Here is a 23,057-nt window from a genome sequence, read left to right as displayed (position 1 = left end):
TTGCATCTTGCAGGAGTTCCATAGGTAAATAGTAGTGGGGATATTGTATTTTATTAACCTTAAAGCAAAGACAAGATAGAGACATAAAAGTTTTTATATTTGGAAGGATTTGAGTTTGAAGGAGATGTGAGAACAATGGAACTGGCGATGTTAGGGGGGGGAAATTTAGTTATTGTAGAGAGCTTAGCAAGAGATAGCTGCAGCTTGGGAAGAGGTGCAGTTTGAATCAACCATCCAGTCAAGCCAGGAAAGTCTAAGGCTGCAACAATCCATTTTATTCTGATTTTTGGATTCCACTGCAGATTGGAAGAGGGTAGAGGTTATGTGGTATGCTGCCCTTATCGAAGCTACAGCAGTTTGGCTTGTGTAATATTACTGATTTTTTTCTATGTTAACATCTATAAAGGAATGTTGCCTGGAAGTGTTTACTTGTGGGTTTGACCAAGTAGTGTGTTTTTTTGGGAATGTTTTGTAAGACTAACCTTAATTATGTAACTATAATCTTGAGTGCTAATTTTTCTTTTATTCTTGTTAATAAAGCTTTTACTTTTAATTTTTAAAATCCCAAGTGTTACTGGATCTCTTACTGCTGAGATCGGTACGTTGTCTTCTCATTTTCAGAATACAATAAAGGTATGGCCAGTAAGTCAAGTTTCCTTCTGGGATATGGTTTGCGTAGCAATTAACACCGGCTGTAGTCATAACAATTGGATAAACTATATTTAACAACCTAGAGAATTGGTATTATAGAATCATAGTACAGCACAGGTGGAAGCCATCCAGTACATCCAGTCTGCACCAGCTCTTTTGAAGAGCAGTCCAGTTAGTCATACAGCCCTGGTACTTCCCAACATTCCTTCAATTTTTCCATAATATATACGCAATTTCCATTTAAATATTGGTACTGAGTCAGAGACTATCTTTGTTTAACTAGAACTGACGTAAAGATAGATAATTCCAATGTTCACAAATATCCAATGGAACTGTTGGCGATATAACAGCTTATTCGGGACTGCAGCATGCTGAATTCCACTCACTGGCAATAAGGAGACTGTTGAGAAAGTATTACTGAAAGAGATTGATTTTTGTCAAAGCTTTTCGTCTTGCATTCATCAGGACAGTTTGAAAGACAAAAGATCCAAGAGGCAACCAAGACTATTGTGTTCTCAATGGCAACATCTCTACCAATCAGCACTCTCTTCTCCTACAATACAAATTTGTTGTCTCCCTTGGATTTTTATTCTTGTGAAATGTCCTGATGAGTGCTAGACAAAAAGCTTTGACAAAAATGTCTCTTTTTTTCAGCAATACTCAAGTTCTATACCACCAAACGACTGTTGGGGAGTGGCAGAAAGAAAAAGACTTGTGCCTTCCACAATCTTATGACAGCCCAAAGCTCTTTACACCCAATTAAGTACTTTTGAAACACAATCACTGTTTTATGTATGGAAATGTAAAAATCAACTTGCACAGCATGGTCCTACAGACAGTGATGTGTTAATCTGTTTGAGGGATAAACAATAGCTATAGCACAGAAATTCCCTACTATTCTTCAAACGGTGCTTCGGGTTCTTTTATGTCTACCTGAGGGGGCAGACGGAACGACTGTCTCACTCAAAGGCCAGCGTGCTACTAGTGAACTGATGCCAACAGTTTCATACGTTGTACTGTTCCCCCTTAAGTGACATAAACTCTGCTGTTTCTTTTTATCAAATTCAAATAGTAAAGATGTTTTGACACAGTGACTGCTCTGTGCAGGCTATTTCAGACTTAACAGAACTAACTCTCCATTTAGCAGTGTCAAAATTTGAATAATTAATGTGCCAGAGCTTTAAGAACACTCAGGGATTGACACAAAAAGATGTTGGTCTCCCAACAATTAAACTTGCATGATTTGCAATCTTTAATCTGGAATAAACAAGTAGCTATTTTGTGAAGTTGCAAAATTGTGCATGACTCCTTTCGAAGGGAGAGACAATGAAGTTGGAGAAATGAAGAACGTCAGTCACATTCATACCATATCTTCAATTCAAAGTGAGTTTAACATTTACATTTATTTTAAATATACAACAATATAGCAATTAATACTTTTTCACATGGCTTAAACATAAGGCTAGAGTGGGACACAAAGAATTGGGAAGGTCAGGAGATGGTGGATATTTGGACCCAGTAGGATTTAGAAGATCAGAGGGTGTGGTACAGGCATGTTTTACTTCAAGAATTCGAGGTCAGGCATACCCTGCAGAGGCATGGCAGAGCTTCTTTTGCAGAACATTCCTCTCAGCATGTGACTAAACCACCACTTGGATGGATTCCTGCTCTATAACGGGGCTGGAAGCCTCTTCTAAAGACTCTGGAATTGGGATAGAATGCTGCATCTGAATTCTGAGCGACGGTCTTGCTTTCAAATGGTTGATTCCGTGATCCCGAGAACCTGAAACAAATTTCATAATGATGACACTATCCAGTCAAAATATTCCAAACAATTTTAATCAAATCATTGTTCTCTCTCCTCTCAGATAATAGACAATAACATTCTTGTGCCAAATTGTAAAATGGCTGTATTGGATAAATTATCTGTTCAGTTGGATTTATGACAGTCCAGGACTTGATTGCGAGATCTTCTAGGTCCCTGTGGCTTGATACCAAACCACACAGTGCAGCTACCCAACGAACTAGCAGCAGACTTGCCTCAAGTGCATTTATACATATCTTGCCCTATGTACTAGAGACAAGCTGGGTGCCTTTCAATGGTGAAACCATTATTCAACAGGAATGGTATCGTACAGTGTTAGGGATAAATTCCACCAACAGGTATTTACAGATACCCTGACAGATGATCTTTTAATTTACCCAACAACTCAGTTCTACAACAATAATCACTCTAAACAAGATCAATTTAGTGGAAATCTGTTCTGCAGTTATGGATATGATTGAACATCTATTATTGGCCACATGAAGAGCCCCATCCTCCTGGGTGGACAAATGGTGGATAACTGAGATACAGGAGGTGGTCCTGTTAAAGCAAGCTTTTGTAACTTGAAAACCTGTGAACTAATGCTGCCAAGACCACCACCCCAGCCACCAGGCTCCCAATCCAAGCACTAAAAACCCACTGGAAAATGGATTCGTTCAGGGACAACAAAGCTGAGAAGCAGGACCAGTTAAAAAAATGTGCCAGCTCAATGTTGAAGAGCTATCCAAAACAAAATACTCGCAAAAGAACAGGAGTGTGGCCTTGGTCATCCCACAATAAGCTCACCTCATTGACCACTCCTGCCAGTCAAGCCCACATCCCAGGGTAGCAACTCGTTGCAAGCAGGGATAACAAGATATACAATTTAGCCCCCCACATCAAGGAAAGCCTCCCCAGTGATGCAGAAGATCGAAAATCAGATGACTCCATCTCCATCAAAGTAGGTAAGCTGACTATCACAAATGTCTACAAGCCACCAGGTGTCCTCTAGCCCAACATTGCTATACAGCCTGCAGCACACCCAACCATCTGCACTGACCTCTTCACATCACAGCCAACGATCACATGTGGGGATACACCAGTAAAAACACTGCAGGAGAACAGCTGTCAGACCGGGCCTCCCGCACAACCTAAAGCTTGTATACGATGCAAAGCAGCCTGGCACATTCCATTCCGTCAGGTGGAAGAAAGACTACTCACCTGATCTTTGCTTCATGACCCACGACAGCAATGGCCGACCAGTGATTTGCTCCTGACAAGTGCTGCCCACCTTACCCCACTCCCAACACTGCCCAAACCTCTTTCACACTGGTCTCGAATTACAGTCCATAAACTCAAAGCCAAGCCCACGCTGGAACTTCTAGAGAGGCAACTGGGGTGACTACACTGGCTACACAGAAACTACCATTAACTGGATCCTACCCTTCCCTTCAATCTACAACCACTTCACTCGGCTTCTCAAACTGGCAGCCACCAATTATGTAGCTCGGGGCTTCAAAATAAACTTTCATCTCCTGCTGGACCCCAGAAAGTGAACGGCTTCTGAAAGAATACACAGAAAATGAAGACCGCCGTGTGGCAACAGCACTCGAGTCCCTTGATGAAGAATGCCTCATAAGATGGCAGGGAAACGGTGGACAGCATTGACTTCATGCACTCACGCTAAAGGCCTGGAAACACTCACAGCACCTGGGAACAGCCGAGCAACAACTACACCAGCAGCCCAGAATCACATCTCTGAATAAATTCCAAGATGCCGGCCAGCTTGGAAGATAAGTGGATGGTCAAAACAGCCCTGATGCTGTCTCTCAAGACTGCCTCCGAGCAGACAGAAACAGGAGCCAATGGAATTTACTCAGAACTCGGAAGAACATGGGGAGGAAGTGGCTAGCAAAGCTGTTTAACAACATCCCCAGCACAGGCACCATTTCAAACATCTGGCGCCAATCCAAGATCCACTGCCAAGCCAGGGAAACCACTCAACGACACACACAGCTACCTACTCTCAATAAGATATAAGGTCTCCTGCTAAACAGATGGGGGCCCACCCTGGAAGCAGTGGTTACCTCCCCCCGCCAACCCATCAACACGCAAGTTTTCGCTCAGGCCACAACTGCACTGAGAAGGTCCTGAAACTGACCTCACATATTGAGGCCAGTTTACAGAAAGGTCTGAAGACTAGAACTGTCTTTGTTGACTTATCCTGTGCTTATGACACAGTGCAGCCCAAAAGCATGCTGCTGAAACTCTCCTAAATCATCTGCTGTGTGAATACCCTGCAACTAATCAATTCCACGATCAGTAACCGAAAGTTCTGGGTGTACCTTGGAGGTCAAATCAGCCGCCCACACATAATCCACAGGGATCAGTACTTGTACCAGCACTCTTCAACATACATACCAGTGATCACCCACCCACAAAGTCACAGCTCTTTGTATACGCTAGAGACTTGACCCTGGTTTTCTACACTAAAGGATTTCAGGACATTGAGCAAACACTCACCGAAGACCTATGTTCTCTGGAAGCCTACTTCAGAAAATGGAGACTTCGACCAAATGCTGCCAAGACTGCTGTTTCAGCCTCCCACCCAATTAACTCGAAGGCCAGGAAGAACCTCATGTCCAGTTGTGGCTGACCACTCACCCACAACCCAACACCAAAATACCTTGGATTCACTCTTGACCACATGCCGACCTACCAGCAACACCTCCAGAACTCCAGGGCCAAGGTCAAGACAAGAGCGAATCTCATATGGAAACCAGCAGGTATCACCTGGGGCAGCTGAACCAACACACCACACACTGCTTCACATGCCCTGGTCTACTCAACAGCAGGGTACTGGGACACATTGAGGCCAACACAGCTCAAGTGGTTTCCTATGCCAGCACACACTAAACCTCCTGACGCGGCAGTGAAATCATCCTCCGCAAAGATCATCACTGACTGACAGCGAATGAAGCACTCCCACTGACACAGGACCTCAAAAAAAAACACGCACCCACAGTCCCTACTTGAACACACTCCACAGCCTACAAACTGACAACTGCCCCACCTCTCGATGACACACCCCCTGTTTGACTGCAAACATCACCAACCATAACCTGATAATATAACCGAGTGGCAAAAACCAAGGTTTCAAACTTCTACAGAAAATCTGGACAACCCTCAACTGCTTGAGGATGGGTCAGGGGAGATGTGGCCACTTGCTCCACAGGTGGAACATGAGGAAAAGCTCAAATTGTGTCTGGGGCCACCAGGTCATATCCCACATACAGAACTTCTGCCATGAGAGATCCATTCTGGACAGCATCACAACCATTCAGACTGTACCAGCTGAAGCCACTGAATGGATTGTTAACCTTGACATTGAATCATAACTGCTTCCCCAGCCATACAAATTATTAGTGAGAACCCAAATTGTGGTCCTACACGCAAAACCACCTCACGCAGGGGAGTGAGGTTTCCTCCTGCAGGCTATGGTTTACATTACAATATCTGAGCATTGCAAAGCTAGACCACACATTGATCTAGCAGCAACACCTCCAAAACTCCAGGGCCATGGTCAAGAAAAAAGTGAATCTCATATGGAAACCAGCATATGCCCCGTATCACCTGTGGCAGCTGAACCAACACAGGTGTTGATGTTACTGCTGGAATATAAATGCAGCCAACTCTAACTGAGGTCCAGAGATGAATAAATGAATAACCTGCTTGCCCACTGCGCCAATCAACTTCACAATAGTGACGCTACTCAACTCCAGAAGGTTTTATTTATTCATCAGGCTACAGGTTGAAAACTGAGACCTACACCTCATTATTAGGTGGCCAAGTCAGCTGAGAAAGTGGTGTGGAGCAGATATGCAAGAAACGTTACAAAGAGCTTTACAAACATCATCACTGCTGCTACAAGAATAAGCAAACTGTAAAGGAAGATCCCAAGCTCTCAGAGTAATTTTAAAGCACATCACTGGCTGTTCAGATAATACATGCAAACATTACTCATCACTGAACCTGGGCACAGGGTAAGAGGAGAGCATGTCCCAGGATAGTCATGAAAACCTTTATTTTGCACAAAGAGCAATTACATCTGAGTTATTATAATCATTTCCTTAAAGGAACACTCGCATTAAATCTTTTGTACAGTATTTTAATAGTCATCAATCTGTTAACAGGAATTTAACGTCCTTCATCTGTGAACAGGATAACTTCTTAAATGCATTAACCAGTGCACTAACAGAAGAAATGAATCCCTATAATGTGGTAAATGAAACTCTCAACTTGCATCTTTCTCTAGCCTCTCTCCCATCTCCTGCCTTGCTCTCTCCAAGCCCATCTTTTCCACAAAACCCACCTTCTCTTCCTTCAATCTTATGTCGATCAAGTTACCCTACATGAGCGTGTTCATCCACAATTCTGCTGCTCGTAACTTAACCTGCCTCAAGTCTCATTCATACATCTCTGTGCACCTGACCTACAATGGCTCCTAATCCAACAAGGCCTCAATTTTAAAATTATCATCCTTATTTTCAAATCCCTCTATGGCCCTGTTCCTTCCAGTGTACCCTCCTCCAGATCAACAACTCTCCAAGACATCTGCAACCCTCTAATTCAGACCTCATGAGCATCACCAATTTTAATCCCTTCTTCATTGCAGGCTGTGCCTTTAGCTACTAAAGCCGTAAGCTATGGAATTCATTCACTAAACCTCTCTCTCTTCTCTTAAGTATAGTGTAGCCTATTTCAGTTCTACACACATCACCGGGACTTCTCCAAATGTACAGTCTTTTTGGTGTTTGCCACCATCAGATCACTTTCTCGACAAAATAGTATTAGTCTCTCTTTCATTTATCGGTCCAAGGCCATATTGACTGACACATGTTCCTGACGTTTCCTTCACAGATTTTAGTGTTTAAATCGCTCATTATAATTACTCCATCAGTTGAGTATCATCAATTTTAATTGCTCTTCCATTGAAGGTTGTGCCTTTAGCTACCAAAGCCATATACTCTGGAATTTCTTCCCTAAATCTCGCAATCTCTCCCTTCTCTTTAGGAATTTGACCTTATAACCTATCTCTCTGATCAAGATTAGTCATCTGTCCGATATCTCTTTCTGTTGCTCGATGCCAAAATACATGTTTATTGATAACCCTCCTGTTAAGCACTTCGTATATTAAGGGTGATCTATAAATCCAATTCGTTCCCTTTATAAAATAACTCCTGTCATTTATTCTAGCACTTCAGTGCTGTGACAAGACTGCAAACTGTTGCTCAAAGTTTCAAGAGTCCAGATAGCATTGTACCTAGGGTCAGTGTGTCTGCGTTTCACATTCGCTCCTTTGGCTCCAACGGATTCCATCATTGTCCAATAATTTTTCATTTCAAACAAGCATCTTCATCTTCAGGCAGTGGGTCTAAGCAAATCCTCCCTACAGTCTCAATGTAGTCAGTGGGATCCACTGTGTAGAAACAAATCAAAACACAGTAAGGGTTAGTGTGACGTCAATGGGTTAGTTGTTTGTACTGGAAGCACATCAACACCCAATGGAAATTAGTGAGAATGCTTTCGATCCATCTGTGTAACAATACAGTCAGGAATTAGTAGAGCATAGAAAGAGGCCATTCAACCCATTGCGTGTATACCAGCTCATTTTTATTTTTAAGTGCTAGCCATTACTTCCATTCTCCTGATCTTTCACCATAGCCCTGCAGATTTCACATTTGAGTGTTGTTCTTCAATCTGCTTCCATCACCTTTTCAGGCAGTGCATTCCAGATTGAGACAATTGACTGCATACATATTTGATGTTGCTTCTGGTTCATTTGCTAAATTTCCTTACAATAGTAGCACTCTCACTTGGCACCAAAATGATCTTGCGTGCAGGCCCAAGTCCTGCTCAAACTCATTATCCTTACAGGCATTTTCTACCCGTCCAACTGGGCTGGATTGAATGCAGCCCCCAGAACAGCAAAGTCAGTGTTTAACAGTGAATGAAGCACCTTCAAACAACACCTCATGTTGCAGACATCTCCATGCGGTTGACGTACTATCAATTACTTTGAAAAAACAGTGACGTATGTAGGCAAACAGATCAATTATTTTCCACACACAAAGATCCTGTTTTGATGGTGTTCATCGAGAGGTCAGTGATAGCTAAACACCAAGATCAGTTCTGAAGTGTCAGTCTAGACTCTGTGCTCCAGCCTTGGAGTGGAACTCAAATTCACAAGCTTCAGATACAGACACGAGGAGAGATATAGTCACCAAAAGTGATAATGGGCCATGTCCAGTTCCAAATTGGCGACTTTTCTCCTCCTTACTGCTACAAGATGACACATGCATAGAATAAGCAAAACATAAAGTAAGATCCCAAGCTCTCAGAGTAATTTTAATGTGCGTCACTGGCTGTTCCGATAATACATGCAAACATTACACATCACTGAACCTGGGCACAGGGGAAGAGGAGAATACGTCCCAGGGTAGATAAGAAAAACTATATTTTTCAGAGAGCAATTACATCAGGGTTATTATAATCATTTTCTAAAATGAACACTCACATTAAATCTTTGTACAGTATTTTAACAGTCAATCTGTTAACGAGAATTTAACATCTTTCACCTGTGAACAGGATAACTTCTTGAATGCATTAACCAGTGCACTAACAGAAGAAATGAATCCCTATAAATGTAGTAAATCAAACCCTGAACTCGCATCTTTCTCCAGCCTCTCGCCCATCTCCTGCCTTGCTCTCTCCAAGCCCATCTTTTCCACGAGACCCACCTTCAGTCTTATGCCGACCAAGTTACCCTACATGAGCGTGTTCATTCACAATTCTGCTGCTCATAACTTAACCTGCCTCAAGTCTCGTTCATGTAGAATCCCTGTGCACGCTGATGTACACTGGCTCCTGGTTCAATAAGGACTCAATTTTAAAATTATCCTTACTTTCAAATCCCTCTATGTCCTGTTCCTTCTGATGTGTGCGCCCTCCTCCAGACCCACAACACTCCCAAGATATCCGTAACCCTCTAATTCTGGCACATAAGCATCATCAATTTTAATGCTTCTTCATTGCATGCCATGCCTTTAGCTACCAAAGCCATAAGCTTTGAAATTCATTCCCTGAACCACTCCACCTCTCTCTCTCTGCTCTTCTTTAGGAATAGCATAATCTACTGCAGTTTGATACACATCACCTGGACTTCTCCAAGTGTACAGGTTTTCTTTTTGGTTGCTTTAAGAAGGTGCTTGCCACCATCAGGTCATTTTCTTGACAAAATTGTATTAGTCTCTCTTCTCTTTCATTTATTGGTCCAAGGCCATATTGACTGACACATGTTCCTGATGTTTCCTTCACAGATTTTAGTGTTTAAGTCACTCATTACAATTATCCTATCAGTTGAGCATCACCAATTTTAATTGCTCCTCCATTGGAGGCTGTGCCTTTAGCTACCAAAGCCATATACTCTAGAATTTCTTCCCTAAATCTCTCAATCTCTGCCTTCTCTTTAAAAATATTACCTTATAAACTACCTCTCTGATCAAGTTTTTGCATGTATCCTGATATCTCTTGCTGTTGCTTGGTGCCAAAATACATGTTTATTGATAATGCTCCTGTCACTGTGACATTTTGCTATATTAAGGGCGATCTATAAATCCAATTCGAAAATAACTCCCATCATTTATTCTGGCACTTCTCTGCTGTGACAAGACTGCAAACTGGCGCTCAAAGTTTCGAGAATACAGACAGTATTATACCTCAAGTCAGTGTATCTGTCTCTCACATTCGCTCCTTTGGCTCCAATGGGTTCCATCATCGTTCATTAATTTTTTCATTTCAAACAAGCATCTTCATCTTCAGACTGTGGCTCTAAGCAATTCCACCTTACAGTCTCAATGTAGTCAGCAGGATCCACTGTGCAGAGACAAATAAAAACACAGCAAGGGTTAGTGCAACATCTATGGATTAGATGTTTGTACTGAAAGGGCATTCAAACATTAGCGCCCCATGGAAATTAGTGAGAAAACTCTTGATCCGTGTAGCAATACAGTCAGAGATTAGCAGAGCATAGAAAGAGGCCACTCAGCCCATTGCATGTATACCAGCTCATTTTTATTTTTAAGTGCTAGCCATTACTTCCACTCTCCTGATCTTTCACCTTAGCCCTGCAGATTTCACTATTTCGCATTTGAGAGTTATTATTCAATCTGCTTTCACCACCATTTTAGGCAGTGCTTTCTAGATTGTTACAATTCATTGCATACATATTTTCTTAAGTTGCTTTTGGTTTATTTGCTAATTATGTCACAATAATAGCACTCCCACCTGGTACCAAATGAGAGCTGATTTTGTGTTGTAGGTCCAAGTGCATTAGCCACTGAATGAAGATTGATCAAACTTATTATCCTTACGGGCATTTTCTACCCATCCAACTGGGCTGGATTGAATGCAGCCCCCAGAACAGCATGGTCAGTGTTTAAGTGCACTGTGCATTTGGCCATCATAAACAGTGTGCTGACATGGTGCATGAAGCACCATCACACAACACCTCATGTTGCAGACTTCTCCATGCGGTTAACATACTATTACTTTGCAAAAACAGTGACTTATGTCAGCAAATAGATTCATCATTTTCAACAAAAAAGATCCTGTCTTGAGGTATTCATCGAGAGATCAGAGTTAGCCAAATACCAAGATCAGCCCTGAAGTGTCGGTCTAGATTCTGTGCTCCAGCCTTGGAGTGGAACATCAATTCACAAGCTTCAGACACAGACATGAGGAGAGATATAGTCACCAGAAGTGACCATGGGCCGCATCAAGCTGCAAATTGTGACTTTTCCCCTCCTTTGGGTAAAGGACAAGAAAAGTGAAACCTGTACTACATTTGAAGGTTTTAAGTTTTAGTAAGTTAACAAAACGGACTATAGAAATCTTTAAAACATCCCCCTTACAGCATTATTAGACATTCTCACTTGCAAAATTATAAATATTTTTACTTCCAGGGTATACGGCTGATAGGAAGATGCCACTGGAAGGAAATATTCAAAACTCTCATTTAAAACTACAGTCAGTGCTTATGCCCATCATTCCCATTTGGCCACATATGCCTTCCCCGTGGATCATTTAACATCAGTGTAATCTTTGTTGCAATCACCAATGACTTCGCCAGACAGCACCAATCAAAGGAAAGGAAGATGAGCACAGTTCAAACTAAAGGAAGATGAATTTATAAGTAGGAATTTGTTCAGCTGGATTTTGACACAAGGGATAAGATTGCGCAAACCCTTTCTTTGGAGGGTTATTCACAACTCAAATATCCAAATTGTCCACATTGGCACGATTCAGCATCAAAGAGAACATTGGGTCTTTCAAAGTTTCTTTCCTGCTCCAAGTTTGTGGCACATGCTAATATCTGTTATGGTCAACCTGCGAGGCAATGTATTCAGCAAGAGCACCTTGAAACTTGTTTTGTACAGCTATTAGTTGTGTGGCTGTGCTGACATGAATGGGTACAGGTATCAGAAGCAGATACTTGCAACGTTATCAAAACTTCCAACATCCAAATGTGATGATTGAACCGATTCAGCAAGTGTACTGGAATATGCCAAAAACCTCTTCAAACAAGATGTTTCTACTGTAAATCTGTTCTGTATTTACAGACTTGAGTGAACATCTATTACTTTCTGTATGAGGCCCTGTCCCCATGTGTTGGCACTGGAAACTGGTGAGTAATTGAAACATCAAACTTTGGCCTCACACACAAGATCCAGCAGTACCTTCAGTACAGGAATTCAATGCTAAAACATTGTTACGTAATTCATCAGGACAAGATGAATTAATGGAAACAAAAGCTATGCTGTGTACGGCCATCATGAAAGCTGATGTAGATTAATTTGACTGAGTGTGGGGATGGGGCAGTGGCAAAAAAGAGAGGGTTCTATTGTGGGTTTACACTATCAATGCAACAAGGCTTGATTTAACATTTCCAAAACTCATTTCACTTGGGCCCCTAAAATCCTAGCAGAACCAGGAGGAAAGCTTTCCTCTATTAGTCAGTCTGTTTACAGCAGCCGGAGCACAAGTGCCCAGCTTGATTTAACCTACCGACAAGAATTTGTGGTGTAAATTCTGGATTCAGAGCATAATCTTACCTCACTGTGGTTCCATCCTACAGACTGCAGGTGGACATGACATCTGAGCAGTGCAAAGCCAAGCCACACTGCACTGATGTTACTATGGGAATATAAATGCAGTCTTTGATATAGAGGTCCGAATATGAATGTATATCCCGCTCATCCACTGTGCTAATCAACTTCAAAAATGAGCCACAGTGGCACTGCTCAACCCCAGATGGTTTTATATATTCATCAGGCTATAGGATGAAAACTGAGACCTACAGGACATAGTCAGATGGCCAAGTCAGCTCAGAAAACAGTGTGGAGCAGAGATGCAAGAAACGTTACATAAAGCATTACAAACATCATCACTGCTGCTGCTACAAAATGACACAAACATAAAATAATCAAAATGTAAAGGAAGATGCCAAGCTCTCAGAGTAATTTTAATGTGCGTCACTGGCTGTTCAGATAATACATGCAAACATTACTCATCACTGAACCTGGGCACAGGGTGAGAGGGCGGCACATCCCAGGGTAGATAAGGAAAACTAGATTTTTCACAAAAAGCAATTACATCTGAGTTACTGTAATTATTTTCTAAAAGGAACACTTACATTAAATCTTTTGTACAGTATTTTAATAGTTATCGATCTAACAGGAATTTAACGTCCTTCACCTGTGAACAGTATAACTTCTTGAATGCATTAACCAGTGCACTAACAGAAGAAATGAATCCCTATAATGTGGTCATTGAAACCCTCAACTTACATCTTTCTATAGCCTCTCTCCCATCTCCTGCCTTGCTCTCTCCAAGCCCATCTTTTCCATGAGAAGCACCATCTCATCCTTCAATCTTATGCTGACTAAATTACCCTACATGAGCGTGTTCATCCACAACTCCATTGCTCGTAGCTTAACCTGCCTCAAGTCTCATTCATGCAGCATCTCTGTGCACGCTGACTTACAATGGCTCCTAGTCCAATGAGGACTCAATTTTAAAATTATCATCCTTATTTTCAAATCCCTCTATGTTCTTTTCCTTCCTATGTGTGTACCCTCCTCCAGACCCACAACTCTCCAAGATATCCATAACCCTCTAATTCGGGCCTCACGAGCATCACCAATTTTAATTGCTCCTCCATTGGAAGCTGTGCCTTTAGCTACCAAAGCTATGAGCTCTGGAATTTCTTCCCTAAATCTCTCAATCTCTGCCTTCTCTTTAAGAACGTAACCTTATAACCTACCTCTCTGATCAATTTTTTTAGTCATCTGTCCTGACATCTCTTTCTGCTGCCTAGTGACAAAATACATGTTTATTGATAATGCTCCTGTCGCTTTGTGACATTTTGCTATATTAAGGGTGATCTATAAATCCAATTTGTTCCCTTTATAAAATAACTCCTGCCATTTATTCTAGCACTTCACTGCTCTGACAAGACTGCAAACTGTTGCTTAAAGTTTCAAGAATACAGACAGTATTGTACCTCAAGTCAGTGTGTCTCACATTCGCTCCTTTGGCTCCAATGGATTCCATCATTGTCCATTAACTTTTCATTTCAAACAGTCATTTTCAGACAGTGGCTCTAAGCAACTCCTCCCTACAGTCTCAATGTAGTCAGCAGGATCCACTGTGCAGAGATAAATAAAAATACAGTAAGGGTTAGTGCAACATCTACGGATTAGATGTTTGCACTGGAAGGTCATTCAACAAACACCAATGCCCCATGGAAATTAGTGTGAATACTTTGATCCATCCGTGTATGAATACAGTCAGAGATTACGAGAGCATAGGAAGCCATTCAGTTTAATGGTGTGTACTAGATCCTATTTTTAAGCCATTACTTTCACTCTCCTGATCTTTCACTGTAGCCCTGCAGATTTCACTATTTCACATTTGAAAATTATTATTCAATCTGCTTCCACCATCATTTCGGGCAGTGCTTTCCAGATTGTGACAATCCACTGCATGTACATATTTTCTCCTCATGTTGCTTCTGGCTCACTTGCTAATTACCTCAAAATAATAGCACTCCCATCTGGTATCAAATGAGAGCTAATCTTTGTCATAGGTCTAGGTCCATTAGCCACTGAATGGAGATTGCTCAAATCTATTATCCCGACAGGCATTTTCTACCCGTCCAACTGAACTGCATTGAATGCAGCCCCCAGAACACTGTGCATTTGGCCATCATAACCAGCGTGCTGACGAAGCACAAAGTACACAGTACACAAAGCACAAAGTACACCTCATGTTGCAGACATCTCCATGCGGTTGATGTACTATTACTTTGAAAAAACAGTTACTATGTCATCAAATATTTCATAATTTTCAACAAAAAATATCCTGTTTCATGGCATTCATCAAGAAATCAGTGTTAGCCAAACACCGAGATCAGTCCTGAAGTGTCATGAGTGGAACTCAAATTCACAAGCTTCGGACGTAGATGAGAGGAGAGACGGAGTCACCAAAAGTGACACTGCGCCACATCAAGCTGCAAATTCTGTTTTCCCCCTCCCTAGGGTAAAGGACAATAAAAACAGAAACCTGTACTACATGAGAGCTTTCAATTTTTAATAAGTTAACAAAACCAACAATAAAAATCTTTAAAACATCCCCCTTACAACATTATTAGACACTCGCACTTGCGGCATTATAAACGTTTTATCTATCCAGGATAGTAAACCCGATGAGAAGATACCACTGAAGAAATAGTCAAAACTCTCATTTAAATCTAGTTACTACTTGTGCCCATCATTTCCTCCAGGCCATGGATGCTTCTCGCATGGATCATTTAAGACCAGTGTAATCATTGACCATTGGTGTTTCATTTCAACTGAACAGGTTCACTCAGTGAGCTTCTGAACTTCCTTGCTACCAATGACTTCAAACAAATTAGTTCAAACTAATGGTAGTTGAATTTATAAATAGGAATTTGCTCAGTTGGATTTTGACACAAGGGATAAGGCTGCGCAATGCCTTTCTTTGGAGGGTCATACAATTCAAAATATCGCCTAATTAGAAAATCGTCCTCACTTGCACAATTCAACATCAAAGAGACATTGGACCTTTTAAAGGTTCTTTCTTGCTCCAAGTTCGTGGCACATAGGGGAACGCTTTCCCCATTAGTGACTGTTGACAGGAACTGCAGCACAAGTGCCAAGCCACTCTACTTCACACCAGCTGAAAGAACGTGCAGTGTAAATTCTGGATTCAGGACTCAATCATAGCTCACTGCAGACAAGAGGTTCCACCCTGCAGACTGCTGGTGTACACTACAACATCTGAGCAGTGCAAAGCCGAACTATATCACACTAATGTTACTATTGCAATATAAATGCAAGTTACCGCTAACCGTCTTTGATAGAGGCCATTACAATCTTGGACCAGACTGCTAAAGTTTGGCACGATCCAATTAGGGACCAGTAATGTTTTATTTAAAATAGACAAAGTTTAAGGTCCCAGCTTCTTACTAAGAGAATAAAGCCACAAGATTCCATTGGTTTAAACAAACCAAAATAAACTTTACAATACAAAGTCAGAAAAGTAAAACAATTTACAATAACCCTCTGATACTCTTAACATTCAGAATTAAAAGGAAGTACATGCGAACTGTGGTCAAACACACTTGACTGCACAATGAAATGGCAGATTTCTCCGCAACCCACCCAGACATCAATGCCTGCTGTGAGTACACCAATGTTGTTAAAACTCTTGTTCCCACTTTCGAAGATCTGGTCTTTCTGATTGGGCTGGCCTCAACGACTGGTCACCTCACAGGGTTTCAATCTCGTCTGCCAAGAAAACGTTCCTCTGGATTCCCGAATCTGCACTCCAGCCTCTACTTGAAGGCTTAATTTCAGCTCTTTACTAGGAAGTTAGCTTCACTGGGCCGGCACTGTCCCTGGGTTTCTCTGAACTTTGGTTTCATGATTGCATCCAGCTATACATGGTTCCCAGGACTTCTCCTGAGCGCCAACCCTTTTCAGCATGCCCCTCCTTCTGCCCCTTTCTCCGCTCTCTCCGACTTCCTTGAGTTCTAACCTCTCCTGTCTGCAGCCTTTTCTTCTTCTGCCGAACACCAAGTCATGTGGGCTCTCTTGAACCCCCAACTGGCTCCCAAGGCTTGTTCTCAGTCTAAACTCAGTCAGCAGCATGGAACCAGCAAACAGCACCCCACCTGGGGCTTCACTGAGCCCCCAACCCAGCTCCTCAGGGCTACCTAACAGCTGCACTTTAGCTGCATGGAACTTCTTACCCTGCCGCCTGACTCTCCGAGAGACTAAAACTGACTGACCAGAACTGATCTGGGTTACTTATCAAAGAAACTCAGGGGTCATGCCCTTGTGGATAGACAGGATTGAATGTAACAAAATATTGGAACATCCTGTGCCATAAATGTTACATTCTCCACAGGTGCTAGCATACAAAGAACATAGGGACAACAAAATGATTTCATGGCAAGGTCCTGAGATGAATTTATTGCCTGCTCACCCACTGTGTAAATCAACTTCACAAATGAGCCAGAGCGACAGAACTCAACCCCAGTTAGGTTTTATACATTCAACAGACTGCAGGGTGAAAACTGAGACCCCTACAGCACATTGCGGTTGCCTGGTTAAGTAAGCTGAGAAAACAGTGTGGCGCATAGTCAAAAACTATTACAAGAGCATTATAAACGCATTCACTGCCAAATGACAGGTACATATAATCAGCTAAATCTAAGAGAAGATCCCAAGCTCTCAGAATTTAATGCTCAGCACTAGATGTTCAGATAATACATGCAAACATTATTCATCATTGAACCTGGGCACAGAGGGAGAGCAGAGGAAAACAGGACACATTCCAGGATAGATTTGGAAATCTAGTTTTAAATAAAGACACAGTCATAAAGTTATATTCTTTCTCTAAAATAAGCAGTCAGTAATATTTTGTACAGTACTTTGATAGGTATTAACAAGTATTTTAATGTGGTTAATCTGTTAACCGGATAACTTTGCGAATACAATAACCAGTGCACTAATTGAAGAACTAAAACCCCATGATGCTGTTTACATGAAATAGTATCTATTTATTCTAGGAGGTTATTGCTTTGACAAAATTGCAAGCTGTTGTTCAAAGTTTCAATACAGACAATATGGTACCTCAAGTTGCTGTTCCTACATCCTTCGATATTAATGGGTTCCATTATCATCCCTTGATTCTTCATTTCAAACAAGTATCCTCACACGATGAGACTGAGAAACTCACCCCAACCAGTCTCAATGATAGCGACATGGTGCACTGTTCAGACACAAAAAGAACATTAAGAGTTACTGAAACATCATTAGTTTAGTCCAATGTTTGGGCTGTAAAGGGTGTGGTCAGCTATGTTGCTGAGTATTTTCAGGGCATAGTGTTTCACCCATCAAACCTTTGGAGCAGCAATGAGCCTTGAAGAGCAGAGAGTAACTTTTATTGTTAAATTCTGGGTACAGCAGCATAGTGGTTATGTTACTGGACTGGTCACCTAGAGACCTGGACTAATAATGCTGCACAGAATGTGAGTTTAAGTCATTCTAAGGGCAGGTTGAGAATTTGAATTTTATTTTTAATTTGAAAATAAATTTGTATCAATAAAAACAAACATGATAATGTCTGATTCTCAGTTCACTGATGCCCTTTAGGGAAGGAAACCTGTCGTCATTAACCTATCTGGTCTAGATGTGATTCCAGTCCCATACTAATGCAGTTTACTTTTAACTTCCCGACAAGCCACTCAAGCAACAAGGGCTCAACAGTGAATGTCGGCCTTGTCACAGCTGTCTACAGTCTGGGAATGAACAATTTGAATGACAAATTGCAGCAGCGCTGGAAACTCTGATATACTGTTCGTGTTTTGTTTGAGTCGTATTAATTAATAAGGAAAAGGGAAAAAAACATTCTCCATAACTTATTGTTAAAACTTAATGTTTTGCCAACAGTGTTCTTTTTATTTAAAGATAACAGGCTATTTAGTTTAATTTTCATATCCTTTTGTTTATTCCTGGCTCTATTTAGTGTGTGCTAAGGACAACTTCCAAGAATGGGCTAGTGGGCAATACTGAGGCCAACCTTCAACTGAGGTTATTTTTAAATATTTTAAAATCTTTTATGCTCCCTCCACCCCCACTAGAGCTATACCTTGAGTGCCCTACCATCCATTCTTAATTAGCACATTCGTTTAGATAATATCACCAACACCTATGTGTTCTTTTGTTCTATTGTTGGTGACATCTTTTGATGATCTGCTTCTATCACTGCTTGTTTGTCCCTACAACCACACCCCCCCCCCTCCACTTCTCTCTCTCTCTCCGCCCCCCCCCACACACCTTAAACCAGCTTATATTTCAACTCTTTCTTGGACTCGAACTCAAGTTCTGTCGAAGGGTCATGAGGACTCGAAACGTCAACTCTTTTCTTCTCCGCCGATGCTGCCAGACCTGCTGAGTTTTTCCAGGTAATTCTGTTTTTGTTTTGGATTTCCAGCATCCGCAGTTTTTTTGTTTTTATCTTCAACTGAGGTGCTGATCTCTACTGAAATACCCAAAGCTAGAAACAGCATCAGTTTATGTTTAGTGCAATGTTTGTGGTATGTACTGTATGGACAGTGTCATTTGAGGATGTACATTGTGCCTGAGTTTGGAACTCAATGCTAAACAGCAGATGAAATCACAGCATAACTAAATTAATGAATCTTTTCTTTTCAAGTTAAGTATTAAAAAAAATTAGCATTACAAGATAGAATCAATCTTGTGGCTGGCTATTTCTGTTTGCATGATTTTCACCTTGATGGTTGAAAATGTCATCCTTCAGGTTCTGTGGCACGATGAATTGGGGTAACCAGGGAAGGACAGTAAAGCTGACACTTACAGTATGCTCAGAGCTCTCCATTACATTGTTAGTGAAAGGCTGCCACAGGAATTAAACACTTCAGTTAACACTTAGAGTTCTCTTAGATTGTAGGTTAAAGCCAATTCAGCAAAAGAATATCCTAAGCTTTCAGAGTAATCATTTTAATGCTGGTTGTTGGCTCTTCTGATAACATATGCTAAACATCACCCATCACGTAAGTAGGCGAGTAAAAAGACATCATTCCAGGGATGAGATTTAAAAACCTAGTTTCATAAAACAGCAAAAAAGAAAATCAAGATTCAAGAATGTAATTTCTTTTGTCAAGAGCATTTTAACAGGTATTCCGAAACATTTAACCAATGTATCACAGACATTAAATCCTACGATTGTATTTAAAATAACAATAGTTATTTTGACAGTGTCCTGTTTTAAGATTGCAAACTTTATCTTAAAACAAGTTCCAAGGATACAGATAGCATTGTACCTTAAGTCACTAAATGTCTCTCCTTGCTTCTGAGACATCAACAGGTAGTCATTGTCCATTAATTAATTTCAAACAAGCATCTTAAAACCATATTCACACGCCGGCACTAAGGAACTCCTCCTGACAAGTCTCTTGATGAGGTCAGCATGGTAACATGGTGCACTGTTCAGAGACAAAGGACATTAAACGTTAGTGAGACTTCTCCAATGTTCGGGCTGGAAGAGTATCGCTCATTGCAACATCAAACATTCATGGAAAGTTACTGGGAAAAGTTTTGATTCATCTGTGTATCAACAAAATTACAGTTTGCTCATCATAAATGATACACTGACCTGGAGCATTACTTGCATTCTGATACCACATATCTCATACACCTCCAGAAGCTCAACAATCAAATGCTTTGAAGAGCAGTGACCATTTTTACGAAAATGAACAGGGTTACCATTTTGACACAACGTCTCAAACATCGATGAGGTGAATGACCAGTTGAAATGTTTGAATTGTACCTCTTGATAGTGATTGTTGCCAATCAGCAGGTTTAACACTCAGCACTTAACACTTGAATAATGTCATAGGATCTTTAGTTCCCAGTTCAGTGACTGGAACAACTGCTCTAAAGTGGATGGCAATCCCCCTTTAAATATATCACTATAATTGATGCCCTCAATCCTATAAAGATCCATATATTCAATGTGGTAACAGTTAAGAGAAATGTAACTACATTTTTTTTGTAAGCTTTTATTTCCTTTAGTAAATTAATAAAATAGACAGCATATAATTATAAAAAGCTTTGATATGGTTTCCACCGATGAGTCTGCAACTAGACAGCATAAATTTATCATCATCATCAAAAGGGAGATGAGGGAAATTTCTTCAAGCAGAACATTAAGATATGGCATGCTCTACTAGAAACGGTAGTGGTATAGAATCCATAATCTCTTTTAAATAGCAATTGTATTCCACTCTCTTATTGCTCTGCCTGAAGGCAAGTCCTTGGCTGCTGTTGTTTCATCCTGAGCCATTTTTCCTGTCAGCTTTTGTCAGCGGGGCTTTGACATTGCCTTCCATTCTCAGGAGCAGGGCAAGCAGGCAGGTCCCAAATCTACCTCAGTCAGAACAGGAATTGAACCTGCTCTGTTGATGCTATTCTGAATCACACACTAGCTATCTAGCCAAATGAGTAACGGGCCCCCAGAAATTGGATATTTGTGAAAGGAAAATTTGAAAGGGTGTGGGGATATGGCAAACACAGTGGGCAGCAATGCCCTACTTCTGTAGTGCCTGCCATAGCTCAGTAGGTAGCACTCTTGCACAAGTTAGAACGTTGTAGATTCAAGCTCCATACCAGAGATATGAACACATAAATCTAGGCTGGCAGCCAAGTACAGTACCTAAAAGAGTACTACCCTGTTGAGGTAACAGCTTTCCGATGAAATGTTAAAAACACAGTCCCACTTGCCCTCTCAGGTGGTGCAAAAGATCCTTTTGTGTTATTCTGAAAAGCAGGGAAGATTCCTCCAGTGCCCTGGCTAATATTTATCTTTTAATCAAGATTTATAATAGATGTTCTTGTTGTTTGTGGGCCATTGATGTATGGAAATTGGCTCCTGTGTTTCCTACACTACATCAGTAAATGCATTTTAAATGTATTTCGTTGGCTATAAAGCACTTCAGAATGTCCTAAGATCACAGAAAGCACTATATAAATACAAGTCTTTCTTGAGCTGTAAAATAAATAAGAAGCATATACTTATATACTGCTCAACTGGACCACCTGTGAACGAACTCAACAAAATGGAAGGAAAGATCTCATGCCCTCAGGATGATGATTTTAATGCACTTCACTGACCGTTCGATCAGGTATGCCAAAAAATAATCACAGCAGCAAAGAAGAAAAAATATATACTTTCAAGAGGTCAAACGGTCTTCCATTAAATAGTAGAGAATTTTACTCCAATCAGATTTTATAATCGTAAAAAAAACAACTATGTTCCCAGTAAATCCATTTATTCTCGCAAATTTTTATTTTTGCTGCAATCTTTAAACATTAATTTCCAGCCATACCACCAAATATCACCCCACGTGCCTGGCCACCACGCTGCTCTCTCAAGAGACGTTTTAAAACTCCATGATCAGGCTTCCGTCTTGAAATATTTATCCCCTAATTATTTTCCACCTCCAGTAAAGACAGGAGTTCCTTATAGATTAGGGTTGTACAAAGCCAAGAATGTCCCAGTTCTAGACCCCAGTAGCAGCCCCAGGGCAGTGAGCAGGAGAGCGAGCAGCCTGCCTGCTATCAGTGGCCCGGCCTAAAGACCCAGCCCTTACACATTCCCCACTCACCAGCGTCAGACCGAGCAGCTGCTGCTCCCCTCCCTCCTCCCAACAACCCGCTGAGCAGAGCTCCAACCAGTTCGAGGGGGAACCTGCGGCCATTATTCCCTCTCCACCCTCACCCTCTTCCTCCGCCGCCACCATGGCACTAAATCCCCAGTCCCTTTCCGCGCATGCTCGGGGGAATGCAGTGCTCTCTGGGAATTGTAGTTCTGTGGAACTGTTAGCACATCCGTTTAGATAATATCACCAACTTTAATTTTAACACCTATGTGTTCTATTGTACTATTGTCGTTGACATCTTTTGATGATCTGCTTCTATCACTGCTTGTTTGTCCCTACAACCACATCCCCCCCCCCCACCCCCTCCACCTCTTTGTCTCTCTATCTCTCCGCCCCCCACACACACACCTTAAACCAGCTTATATTTCAGCTCTTTCTTGGACTCGAACGCAAGTTCTGTCGAAGGGTCATGAGGACTCGAAACGTCAACTCTTTTCTTCTCCGCCGATGCTGCCAGACCTGCTGAGTTTTTCCAGGTAATTGTTTTTGTTTTGGTTTTCCAGCATCCGCAGTTTTTTTGTTTTTAGTTCTGTGGAAGGATCATGAGGACTCGAAACATCAACTCTTTTCTTCTCCGCCGATGCTGCCAGACCTGCTGAGTTTTTCCAGGTAATTCTGTTTTTGTTTTGGATTTCCAGCATCCGCAGTTTTTTTGTTTTTATCTCTGTAGTTCCGTGGGCAGCGCCTCATGTCCGGAGGTGTCAGGGGTGA

General features: G+C 41.4%; 1 long non-coding RNA gene across 3 annotated transcripts; it reads right to left on the bottom strand.

The window, feature by feature from the left end:
* Nucleotides 1–2,035: 2,035 nt before the first annotated feature.
* Nucleotides 2,036–22,751, bottom strand: LOC121280324. 3 transcript variants are annotated; one of them, XR_005943596.1, is made up of 7 exons: nt 22,695–22,751; nt 19,950–20,111; nt 17,737–17,875; nt 14,079–14,222; nt 10,234–10,390; nt 7,779–7,934; nt 2,036–2,434 (listed from the first exon to the last, which is right to left on the bottom strand). It is a non-coding gene; the product is annotated as an uncharacterized LOC121280324 (long non-coding RNA). The 3 variants fall into 3 exon arrangements; XR_005943597.1 differs by lacking the exon at nt 22,695–22,751 and adding an exon at nt 22,293–22,380; XR_005943595.1 differs by lacking the exon at nt 22,695–22,751 and adding an exon at nt 20,282–21,794.
* Nucleotides 22,752–23,057: the final 306 nt, after the last annotated feature.

This window comes from Carcharodon carcharias, chromosome 7 (genome assembly GCF_017639515.1).
Source record: "Carcharodon carcharias isolate sCarCar2 chromosome 7, sCarCar2.pri, whole genome shotgun sequence".
NCBI lineage: Eukaryota > Metazoa > Chordata > Chondrichthyes > Lamniformes > Lamnidae > Carcharodon > Carcharodon carcharias.
This window is presented reverse-complemented; position numbering and strand designations above follow the sequence as displayed.